This window comes from Rhinopithecus bieti, unplaced genomic scaffold, assembly GCF_001698545.2.
Source record: "Rhinopithecus bieti isolate Rb0 unplaced genomic scaffold, ASM169854v2 scaffold_19939, whole genome shotgun sequence".
NCBI lineage: Eukaryota > Metazoa > Chordata > Mammalia > Primates > Cercopithecidae > Rhinopithecus > Rhinopithecus bieti.
In genome coordinates this window covers 500,938-511,249 of record NW_016810019.1, presented here as the reverse complement: position 1 = coordinate 511,249, position 10,312 = coordinate 500,938, and the positions used below count along the sequence as shown (strand labels likewise).

Genomic DNA, 10,312 nt, shown 5'->3' with positions numbered 1-10,312 from the left:
AAAGCAATCAAATGAACTGGGCATGAATTTCAAACAGAGGTAGAGTAACTACCACCTGGTAACGGCTTAATATCAAATATTTCATCTGGATCACAGAGCTCTAGATACAGCAGAAGGTCAACAAATGTTTGATGATTAAGACAATGTTGAAATGTAATAAACAATTCACACATTCTTTTAAGAAAATCATGTCATTCTCCCACCTAGAAAATAATTAATAAAATTCCTTAATATCACAAAATATGTGGTCAGGTTCATATTTCCAATTGACTCTCAAAAGCCACAATTATTTTATACAATTTTTAAGAAGTAGGTTCCAAATAAGGTCCTCAAAGGTAACTAACTCTCTTTTAATAATTCTCATATGAATTATGACAACTGAAAAATGTATTAAAAACATTATATGCCAACAATGGAGAAATTTAATTACAGGCTAGAAAATTATCTTTCATTTTGTCATTTTATGTGGATGAGGAACAGAGGTAAAGGAATTAATTTGAAAGAAGTCACCAAAATTGAAAAGTCAGTAGACATATTTGCAGAGATATTTTCATTCCTTTGTGTTTAAGTAAATTCTTTACTATTCCATTAAAGTAGTTATTGATTTTGAGATGTTTTGTTTTACATAGAAGTTTAGTATTGAAAGTTCTTATTGGCAAGTTCTGCATTCACTATGTAAATAAAATGGTTTGGTGTGAAGAACTGAACTAGAACTGAAAAGTAATTATGAGTATTCAATTATTTGGTTAACAAAAGCTCCTTCTTAACACCATTAATGGCCTCTGAAATTAACATCAGTGTTTTGGATTATAGCTTTGCAACATGTCTCCGTGAGTCATTGTTGTGTTTGTAAAGATTATGACTCTTTTTTTTTTTTTTTTTTTTTTTTTTTTTTTTTTGAGGCGGAGTCTCGCTCTGTCGCCCGGACTGGAGTGCAGTGGCCAGATCTCAGCTCACTGCAAGCTCCGCCTCCCGAGTTTACGCCATTCTCCTGCCTCAGCCTCCCGAGTAGCTGGGACTACAGGCGCCCGCCACTTCGCCCGGCTAGTTTTGTATTTTAGTAGAGACGGGGTTTCACCGTGTTAGCCAGGATGGTCTTGATCTCCTGACCTCGTGATCCGCCCGTCTCGGCCTCCCAAAGTGCTGGGATTACAGGCTTGAGCCACCGCGCCCGGCCAAGATTATGACTCTTTATACAGTCATGGGCCTATGACATGAAACTAGTGAAATAAATTTTCATGAAATCAATGAAATAAAAACTAGTTTTATCTTCTGTCAAAATCTTCTGAGACAGATGTTAAAATGAGGGTGTGCCAGATGCATTGCTACAGTATACTTTATGGTATCACGGTATTTGGAATGTGTTTCTGTGCCATCTTCATTGCTGGACTTCCACCAAGATGTGACTAGTGATTTAAGAAGTAGTTCTGAAAAAGACAAAGAAGAAACACATGAATGAAAAAGAGTTTTTAAAAAAGGAGACAAAGAAAAGGTCTCATATGTTCTGACACTAACATATTCCTCCCAAATCACTTCCAGGTTCTCTGTTTTACTTCTGGACAATCATAACAAAATTCATCAATTAAATATGACTGTCCTATTTTAGATCTTACCTCCTTAAAAAGTCCTTTCTACCTGCACTCCACGACATCTCTTAGAGATGTCGTACACTCATCCCTTTGAATGTTGAATTGTCAGCAGAAATATCCCTTGCACTGTAAAAATAAATTTGCAAGAATCAAATTCTTTAGCATAAACTCAACACTCAACATCAAGAAAACTCTATCTTGAAGTAGGGAAATGATACAAAAGTTTCACATATATATATGTGAGAAACAAAGACTCTTGAAGGCTCATTGTGTACAACGTCATCCTTCTAGTAATGATGAACACTATGGGCTCCTGAGGTATTCTCAGCTCATGCACATTTAGCTGGAAGAGCTCCAATATTTCTAAAAAGCAACAAATCAGGCATTCTTTTGCATCATTTCCCTACTTCAAGATAGAGTTTTCTTGATGTTGAGTGTTGAGTTTATGCTGAAGAATTTGATTCTTGCAAATTTATTTTACAGTGTGAGGGATATATATATATATATAAATATATTGATATATATATTTATATATATATATATATAAAATAATGGACAATATTAAGCTCTTTAGAAGTATAACTATTTCCCCTCTTAGACTGTTGTTATCTCGACACATTTGACCTTATGCTATCAATTATCTTACATTATTTATATCCACTATAGGTATTAACCATGTCCAATATCAGAAGAGAAAATGTTATCAGTCTTCTTTTTTATTTTACTTCCCCGCATCATTGTTCTTATCACCAGGTTCAGGGACATTCTAGAACCTCAGTGAGTGGCAATGAGTGGGAGGAACAGCCATGGCTGGACCTAGGCTAGCATGTTTATTATGAAATCATCACTGGCATCTCCTTTCTGGCCATGTTTCCCATCCACCTACCCCTTTCATTGTACCTTCCAAGTTACTCTTTATCTCTTGCTGCCTTGCATCATCTGTCAAAAAATCACCTGAATAAACCCACTTTCATTAGAGTCTCGGCAGGTGTCGAGTCTCCTCATCAGCATTATTTGATTATTATTATTATTATTATTTTTGAACAGAGTCTCACTGTGTCGCCCAGGTTGGAGAGCAGTGGCATAGTCTTGGCCCACTGCAACCCCTACTTCTGGGGTTCAAGCGATTCTCATGCCTCAGCCACCAGAGTATCTGGGACTACAGGCATGCACCACCACACATGGCTAATTTTGTAATTTTAGTAGAACAGAGGTTTTGCCATGTTGGCCAGGCCGGTCTCAAACTCCTGGGCTCAAATTATCCATCCACCTCGGCATCCCAAAATGCCGAGAGCCACCATGTCAGGCCCTATTTGAATTTTTAAAGAGTGAGTCTGTAATAATAAAATCTGAAGCTTCTATGGGATGTCTTTCCAGGTGCATCTCAGCCTATGTGTTAGGTTTGTATGTGAAATGATATCATTAGGAGCATTTGTTTTCAGCACTGTCAGAATAACATAACTACTAACTGTTTCATTTCTTAATTCAGAATTAGCTGTAACACTCCAAGGAAGTTGCATTTGATTTTTTAAAATTTAACTCCTTGTGATAAAAATGAGAGCAAGGGTGAATTAATTTCTATCCTAGTGGAGAAGTCATTTTTGTTAGGACAGAGGCTATCCAAGATTGTGCTACTGTTTAAAGATGTTATTGCAGTTACTGGCAGACCCAGATAACAGCTCTGATGTAATCCCAGATTCCCATATTGAATTAAATCTGATTTGGGTTATTTAGGTCACATATTGAAGAAATGCCCTTTCCGTGTCATTTCTCTGTAAATAGTGGGTGTCCTTTGGTTTTCTCTATAATATACATTTATTTTTGGAGCTCATTAAACAGGTTAGGCAATTTAAATAGGTCTAGTCAGTAGACAGGAGTTAAAGCTGAGGATAGAGAAACTCTCTGTGGTATTATCTAACACACAAGATGAGGGTTGTTCTTAATTCTTGGCTCCTACCTACAAAAGCACTGAAAGAGCCATTTGAAAATAAGGTCTTAAAATTAGATCCATACTTGAAATGGAAAAAAAAAAAAAAAAAAGACTTATCGCCTTTTATATTTGCATTTCTTAGGAATATTAATTTTGTTTTAAAAGCAAAAGCTTTAATAGATAGTGGATGTTATAAGAGCCATTTTGTCCAGGTGGGGGTGAGAGTAAGAAAATTTGATCTTAAATAGTATAGTACAATTTGTTTTCCCCATCTCTCGTCTCATAACTGCTTTTGCTGCAAAAACGTGGTTGCAATCGCTTCTTAATCTTAAGTCAATCTGCATTTTTGAAAGTCTAAAATAAACTGAGTGCTTAGGACTTAACGATCTCATTATACTTCAGTAATGGTGCCATATGAATTCATGTGATTATACAGGATAGTACAATAAAGTAAGAACCTCTGATGGGAAGTGGCTTTCTTGTGTCTTGAAGGAGTTAATTCCTCAGTGTCTCAATTATGTCCTAAGAAGGACCGAAGGTACTAGGAAATATATGCCAGAATGTTCAGTACTGGAGGACTTCTCTTATTTCAAAGGTACAAGAGTAATAATATATTCACTCATGGAAGAAACTGTTGCCTCTGTTTGGGCTCTTTTAAAAACCACAATTTCATTCATTAAATTTTCAAAATGTTAAAGATAGCTTAGAATAGTAAAAAGGAGTAATTTCTAAAAAACTGATGATTACTAATTCAATATCTGGAAGTACAAGGAGCCCTCGGATCATATTTTATGAAACAAGATGTAAGATTTTAAGATATGCATTGTCAACATATTCAAAATAATTTTATTAAAAATCTCTAGTTTTTTTTTTTTTAAAAAACAGACTTTCAAATATTTTACTGTATGTCACTTGGTCTCATTTCAGCAATAAGATCTAAACTTAATACCTGGAGAATAATCTCAACATTCAAAGATAGCATGAGACATGCCATAAATTAAACAACAACAACAACAACAACAAAAAGAAAATATCTTCAGTATGTTTTTTGAGAAGCGGTAATTCACACGAGGACTATTTATGAGTAAATTAGGTTGTTATGATGACTTTTTAATGAAAGTTAGAATTCTTGTTCTGGTCCAGAGAGATAGCCATGTGTTCGAATGACCTTGAAGACTGTTTTTTTGAGCCATTACGTAATCCAGCAGCTGTGGCAATGCCCTTTTCTGAGATACACAAACAAAGAAGCAAACTGGAATAGACAAGTGAATTCTTGAGAAAGTTTGCACATCGCCATGTGTGTAGAGCATCAGCCTCCATACAACATTAACTGTTTCCAAATGATAGTGGTGATGCCCAACCTGCAGTTTAGCTGTGAGATTTGGGTCAGTAATTGATGTCACAGCCCATCTAGGGATGACTTTAATCAACATCACCTGTGAGCCATGAATAGCACAAACAGCAAGTCAAGATCATCAACAGTAATCCACTACAGGGAAACCAAATGTATTACCAAATCTCTGCTGGCTAAAAATGAGCAGTTATTCTCTGTATAACTACATATTACAGAGAATAAAAGCCCTAAAGTGAGTCATTTGTCCATCAGGCAATATATAGTGTTTATTGTATACTAAGCACTGTTCTAACCTTGTAAGTGGCTTAAATAGTTTTTCTCTCTGTGGATCTTAAAAATCTAGCTGGAGTGACTAAACTTGCATTTGATAAAGATCAAAGAAAACTAAAAATGTACATTCAAAAGAAGAAATGAGCAATGTATTAAACAAGTTGTTTAAAGAATGCATGAAATAGACAAGAAAGCAATGGAAACACAACAAATAGATGTCAAATATTAAAAACTCGAGATGTCCTCAAATGCAACTTCAAACTGTTGCATAGACCTCGATTTGTGGAAAGAACGGGGGAATCACAGTTGAACTAATAGTGCAGCAGTCAGGAGAACTTCACAGTGAAACCAGCCCCAGGGATGTAGCCACAGCCTCGAAGCTGTTTGTCTCCGTCAGCTGGTTACACCAAGCACATCCTGTTTCCATGGGGACAAGAACTGGGAAGCAGCCATATCTTGAACTTAAAAGAAAGAAAGAAGGATCTTCTGGGTTATGTACCAACTCATTATTAATGATGAGACATTCTTTTGCTCAGTCCTTGAATTTCTCATGCTGGTGGATTTAGTTTAATTTGGTTGACTCAGAGAAGACTTTGTGGATGTGAATTTGAATGAAAACGCAAGGTATTTTTTTTAGTATTATTATTTTTTCTGGCCTACAATGTGTAAGACATGAAAGAAATAATTTTACTCCCGCCTGCTCTTTCTCTAGATGTTCCTGGGATTTTTACCTCTGCGTATATTACTTGCTAAAGCAAGTTTTCCCCTATGTTTACTCTCAAATGATTTTTTTGGATAGAAAAAGGAGAAAACAATGGAAGTATATATTATCAGATAATTACTTCTAGCCCCTTTCAGCCAAATCTTGAGATTTGAAGTTTGGATCCTTTACAAGTCTTCAGAAAAGTGTTTTATGCTATGGCTGATTGCATTAACTACACAAGATATAGTTTCCTTTAAAGTTTTGAAAGATACATCTTTTGGACAGCCTCAATATTAAGGTAAAATATAGCTTATAGCACTTCATAAGGTCAGGCTCAAAGGACTTCTCATAAGTAGACAATTCTATTTCAACACTTTTGAAGAAAACAATGGCAACCACCGTAAACGGCTAAACAAAACATCAGAAATAGAATTAATATCAGTGGCATCTAAGAATACATACAGAGTTACACACACATTCTGTCATAAATTCCATGTGTTATAGAGAAATAAAATTCATCCATTTTGGTGAATGTTAATAATTTCCACTTTCGACACTCAGCTGATCAAGATAACATAAAAGCTTGCTTATTTAACGAATGTTCACTAAGCATCTATTATGTGCTTTCACTTTTGTGTGCCTACTCTTCTAGGCACTGAGAAGAAAAGTTTCATTTCTCAGGCAGCTGAAATTAAAGTATGTATCTTATATCCTGTTTGTGTAGGTCAGCCTACATGATACAGCTAGCTAGCTAACTATGTTAGTTGGACTTAAATAAACACATTTCTATTGCTATGTAATCTGCCCATATCATATAATTTTGTTTGGATATCAAATTAATGCTACAGGTAAGTAAATACTCAACCTGTTGCAGCATGCAAGGACTATCTGATATTTCACAACAAAGTTAATGCCAAGGTCCTTCAGATAGTATTGCTCTATCATGACTGCTAGAATAAAGTAATTAGTAACAGTTATGCTTGAAACAAAGCAAATTGCTGTATTTCTGAATAGTTACTGAGTCTTTTCTGTTGTTGTCAAGCTTAGAATCTTTTTTTTGCACAGTATATACCAAAACAGTATGTTTTTAAGCTGGTTATATAATAGTTTCACAGAGCTACTATAATGACTAAGAAATCGTAGATGCTTTTGTTTCATTTTTTTTTTTTTTCCCAAAATGAATTAGCTCTTTTGACTGGTTAAGGATCCATTTTCATGACATCAGACCACTGAATGGAATTTTGAGTTCTTAGAACTTCAAAAGCTTCATTATCTGATGTAACATTCAAATCTAATTTGAAAGGAAATGCTTCATACAGTCCACGTCCTCAGAATGCCTTTGTAAAGAGAAAAGAGTTAAGAAACTTCCTCTTGCATAGTCACCTCTTATTGTCATTCTTGAATGTGTTCTCCTATGATAATTAGATGTTTAAATGTTGAAATAGAGTAAGAGTAAAATTAGAAGAAATCATACAATTCCACAGCTGGAAATGATTCCTTAGGTCTTCCTAGTCCAACTTTCATATTTTATGAATGGAGATACCGAGGGAAGAGTTAGCTGGCTCTCATGATACTACAGAGCCAGATCTGTAACCAATCAGCTTCGTGTTCCAGTGCTATTACCTGACACAGGTTAAACAAAAAGATTATTTCCTTTAAATAAAAAGCTATGAGATGTAAATTCACATGCTTGCTTGAATTGAAACTATTCAATTTTTCACAACTCCCTTCAGTATTCTTTCTTCTTTTGTTCTTTTTTTAGAGATGAGGGTCTTGCTTTGTTGCCCAGGCTGGAGTGCAGTGACATAGTCATAGTTCACTGCTGCCTCAAATTCCTAGGCTCAAGTGATCTACTCACCTCAGCCTCTTAAAACTCTGAGATTACATTCTTAAGCCACGGCACCTGGTCTGTTTATTTCTAAAACTTCTTCAGTGATTTGTAATCATGGTTTGGGCATAGTAAACATTGATATATATGTACATATATAATTTATTTAAAATTTTATAGCCTACTTATTTCCATCCCCTCTAAAAAATCCAACTATTTAAGCTTACCTAAAATAAACTCACAAACAATATGAGTACTACTAATAAAGTTTTAAAAATAAAAAATTTTACAGGGAAAAGAGAAAAAGTATTACTAGGAAAGAGGAAACATCATTCTTAAGCACTGAACTTCACACTGAGTTTTCTGGCCATCAAGGCAATGGCAGAATAAAGTCTTAGTCCCATTTTTATATGAAAAGAGGTATAAAACATTTCTGCCAGGGAGAGAAAAGGGGAGGTAGCTGAGAAAGACTTGGTTTGACCTCGGTTGAAGAAGAAAAAGAGGGAAGGAAGAAATGAAGGAAAGGGAAGGAAGGAAGGAAACGAGGAAACAAGGAAGGAAGGAAGCAAGGAAGGAAGGAAGGAAGGAAGGAAGGAAGGAAGGAAGGAAGGGAGGGAGGAAGGAAGGAAAGAAAGAAATTTGAATGGAAGCATTTTAGATGGGCCCTGCCGTTTTAAGGAATGATCACCCTAGCCATCAGGTATGGAATTACAGATGATTTTAGCATCTAGATCTTTACGTAAAGGATATTAATATAATGAGCAAGGTCTCCAAAGGAGGCTTTGAAAAAGTATCAAAATGTCTTCCTGGTTCTTATATTGAATCCAGTGAAAGCATTTGAACATTAAACTGTCCTCCTGGGAAATAATTTTCTTTTAGGCAATAGGGTACTAACTTAGCATATTCTTGATCATCTCAATGGAAGCTGAAATAGAAGATAAAGCAATGGAAGAAATGAAGATTAGTTTATCCTTTATATATTGTATATATCCTTATTCATATATTAGATCAACTATGCTTTGGGCCAGAATAAGTGTCAATCCAATCAATGTTGCATTATATACAGTGAGGTGAAGTGTATCTTCACCTACTCGGATTTCCTGGAACTTGGAAAAGGTTGCAATATTTTCTTGGATACTCTTTCAGAGATAACTTCACTCTAGACAAAAGATGAGTGGAAGTGAGCGAGAACATAGGCATGGAACAGGAAAATTTCCATGGATGTTCATCTGTGTGGTCTCAGGACAACTGGATTTTCTCATTCTAAATACAGAACTTTCCAAACATAGCCTGGCTTCTGTTAGGGAAGGCAGGGTATGTGAACTATGAGTGTAAACTCTATATAAAGAAACTCTTATTTTGAAACTCTATGTAGCGAAAAAAAGGTCTAGAATTAGCACCCAGGCAGTTTTGTTGGTCTAATCAAATTACAGATGTCAATTTTTCTAAATTAATTATTTGTTTATTAACTTTCCGTTTTTTCCCTCTTTGGTGCTAGATCTTATTTTCTTAGTATGCTAATATTTTTTCTTTCGCAGTTGTGTTTATCCATGTCATCCAAGAAGGAAATAGCAGTACCAGATTAAACGTGTAAGAAATGTATTATGGGAATGGCAAGGGAGAGAAAAGGGGAGGGAGCTGGGAAAGGCTTGGTCTGACCTTGGTTGAAGAATAAAAAGAGGAAAGGAAGGAATAAAGGAAAGAAGGAAGGAAGCAAGGAAGGAATTAATTTGGGTGGAATCATTTTAGATGGGCCCTGCAGTTTCAAGCAAATATCAATATAGCCATCTGGGAGGTCTCAAGCCAAAAATCTCTACTCTCAAAGGACTTCTGGGTTTCCCAGCAACAAACCTGCCTTGGCGTCACTGCCACACCCAGACATTGGCCCAGAGCCAAGAAGTAACTGTGGTCCTAAAGCAACTGAGGCAATGAGTTTCAGAGCTTAGCAGCTAGAGCCATTGATTAGTTACACTCTCAGCAGTCAGGGGTCCAAGATGCACATTCTCATGGCAGCCACAGCAATATAGATATTATTGCTCTAACGCACCTTGAGCAAGTTAATCATATTACTTCCCCCTTTTGTCTATTTGTTTAATATATAATAATTAAAATCATTTTTTGAATATTCACTAGGTGACAGTGTTAAAAGCTTTTCACACATTATGTCATTTCATCTTCTCAAATACCCTGTTATGATTCCCATTTTACAGATTACTTAGTTCATTTTCTTACACAAACAGGCTATGATACACTATTATATTACCTTGGTAAAACTAAGAACTACATTTCCCAGAATCCCCTCACCTATATAGTCCCTTCCCAATATAGGGTTAGCGAACAGAAAAGCTTGCGAAAGATTTGAAAATTGGAAGTGATGCAGCAGACAATAGTCTGTGAAAGCTGTTTTGCAGTCTGAGGAGGTAATGGATAGATTGGTGGTGCTCAGTAGGTTCCAGTGTGCCTTCATTCTCTGCTCTGCTGCTAGGTCATCCTCCAGCCTACTGGCCCTAAAGATCAATGCTGGCCTCAAGACATACTTCCAGACATTTGGCTGTGGACCCCTAGAGTTGTAGAGTTGGTCTCTGCAGGGAGCACTTCCTATGGGCTCCCCTTTGTGGCTCAAATTTAGCAACTGAAT

The 10,312-nt window shown here is 36.0% G+C and overlaps 1 long non-coding RNA gene across 1 annotated transcript in view; it reads right to left on the bottom strand.

The window, feature by feature from the left end:
* Positions 1–1,108: 1,108 nt before the first annotated feature.
* LOC108541588 (uncharacterized) overlaps positions 1,109–10,312 on the bottom strand; it is a 28,344-nt gene continuing 19,140 nt past the window's right edge. Inside the window, exon 3 of the long non-coding RNA XR_001888990.1 lies at positions 1,109–1,427. This is a non-coding gene — a long non-coding RNA (uncharacterized LOC108541588). The remainder of the gene's footprint in view (positions 1,428–10,312) is intronic.